Below are 2,734 nucleotides of genomic sequence, written 5' to 3' on the forward strand. Positions count from 1 at the left end.
ACAAACCCACAGCCAACATCATTCTAAATGGAAAAAAACTGGAAGCATTCCCATTGAAATCAGGAACCAGACAAGGCTGCCCACTATCCCCACTTCTCTTTAACATAGTACTTGAAACTCTTGCAAGAGCAATAAGACAAGAGAAGGAAATTAAAGGAGTAATAATTGGAAAAGAGGAGCTCAAATTATCCCTTTTTCAGATGATATGATAATATATCTAAGGGATGCCAAAAATTCCATGCGCAAACTCCTAGAAATTATTAACACATTCATTAAAGTGGCAGGTTACAAAATTAACCTACAAAAGTCTGTAGCCTTTCTATATACCAATGACAAGCAATCAGAGAAAGAGTACATGGAAATGCTCTACTTCACAATAGCTTCAAGAAAAAAAAATATCTCAGAATAAACCTGACCAAAGACATTAAAGTGCTCTACAATGAAAATTTTAAATATTTAAAGAAAGAGATTGAGGAAGACATAAGAAGATGGAAGGACCTCCCATGCTCATGGATTAGAAGGATCAATGTGGTGAAAATGACCATCCTACCAAAAGCCATTTATAGATTCAATGCAATGCCAATCAAAATCCCCATGTCATTTTTCACAGAGTTGGAAAAAAAGCATACTAAGATTCATATGGAAGCACAAAAGACCTTGGATAGCCAAAGCAACCCTGAGCACTAAGAGCAATGCCGGAGGGGATCACTACACCAGATTTTAAACTGTATTACAGAGCTATAGTCCTAAAAACAACATAGTACTGGCACAAAAATAGACCAATAGATCAATGGAACAAAAATGCAGAAAAGTCAATTCCAAATGGACCAAAGACCTCAATGTAAAGCCTGAAACTCTGAAACTGTTAGAAGAAAACATTGGCACTAACCTACAAGATATAGGTGTAAGAATGGATTTTTTAAACCAGACATCAATTGCTCAGGAAACAAGGTCAAGAATCAACAAATGGGACCTCATTAAACTAACAAGCTTCTGTACATCAAAGGAGGCATCCAGGGAATGGAAGAGAAAATCCACAGAATGGAATAAAATCCTCACCAGAGACACATCTGACAGAGGTTTAACATCCAGAATATATAACGAACTCAAAAAACAATCAAGAAAGGAAGTAACCCAGTTAAAAGATGGGCTAAGGAGCTGAACAGAGAGTTCTTAAAAGAAGAAATAAAGATGGCTAAGAAGCATCTTAAACGATGTTGAGCATCACTAGTAAATAAGGAAATGCAAATTAAAACCACTTTAAGATTTTATCTTACCCCAGCAAGAATGGCTAAGATCAAGAGAACAAATGCTATCAAATGTTGAAGAGGATGTGGGCAAAGGGCAACGCTCATCCACTGCTGTTGGGTCTGCAAACTTGTTCAACCCCTGTGGAAAGCAGTGTGGAGAGTTCTTAAAAAACTGCAAATGGGGCTGGGAGTGGTGGCGCACGCCATTAATCCCAGCACTTGGGAGGCAGAGGCATGTGGATCTCTGCAAGTTCGATGCCACCCTGGTTTATATAGTGAGTTCCAGGTCAGCTGCGGCTACAGGGAGACCCTGTCTCAAAAAGACCAAAAAAAAACCCCAAAAACAAAAAACAAAAAACTGCAAATGGACCTACCAATTGACCCAGTTATACCACTCCTTGGCATATACCCAAAGAACTCATCCTATTGCAGAGACACTTGTACATCCATGTTTGTTGCTGCTCTTTTCACAGTTCCTAAGGGATGGAAGCAACCTAAGTGTCCCTCAATTGAAGAGTGGATAATGAAAATGTGGTTCATTTATATGATGGAGTTTTACTCAGCAGTAAAAAAAGATGAAATCATGAAATTTTCAGGTAAATGGATGGAACTAGAAACTGTTATACTAAGTGAAGTAACACAGACTCAGAAAAAAAAATGAAGTATGTTCTCCCTCATGTGGATCCTAGCACCAAAACCTGATAAATGAGTATGTATCCCAATTTAACTACAGGAACCAGGATAATGGAAAGGAACCAGGAAGGTAAAAGAAAAGAAAGAACCTGAAAGAGAAGAACAGTAGGAAACAGGCATTAATAAGGAAGATATGAATAAAAATTGGGTTAGTTTAAGGGAGGGGGGATGGAAAGGTATACAAGGAACTTAGGGGATAAAGGGAAAGAAGGAGCTCAAGAGAGGTAGGACCATAGGAGAAGGGTATTATTAAGGGAAAAACAGGAAAAATGGGGGTAACTTAGTTGGGGAAACCATGATGAAGGGTTAGACAATGCGAGAGATAAATAATGCCTGGGTAGTTTTAAAAACCAGAGGGAACCATATTAGTCCAACAACCTACTGACAAACTACACATACCATCAAGAAGTATATGTTTAGGTAAGGTTTATCTGAGAAAAACTGGTCTTTGCCCAAGCTTTATCTGTATGGCACATGGTAATTAAAAGTTACCGACTGGTGGAACTAACCTCCTTGGATGTTTAACAGACATACTTTGAGGCCTATACTAATTTGGTTAGAGGGACATAAAGGACAGTTTGTGTTTCTTGCCCGCCTAGGTTGATTAGTTCCAGGGGACTATAAGCATCTCTTAAAATGTCCTGTAACTGTGGTGAGTCACCTGTCCTCTTGATCAAGGAGGCTGTGGAGACCCCACAAGATGGGCTTGAAGCAGTGTCCAGTCTACAAAGAGGAGGGTCAACAGAGGAAACATTTCCTCCATGCTTCCAAGAGAAGCCAGCCGTGATCAA

Source organism: Nannospalax galili, unplaced genomic scaffold (genome assembly GCF_000622305.1).
Source record: "Nannospalax galili isolate Female #2095 unplaced genomic scaffold, S.galili_v1.0 scaffold335, whole genome shotgun sequence".
In the NCBI taxonomy this organism is placed as follows: Eukaryota; Metazoa; Chordata; class Mammalia; order Rodentia; family Spalacidae; genus Nannospalax; species Nannospalax galili.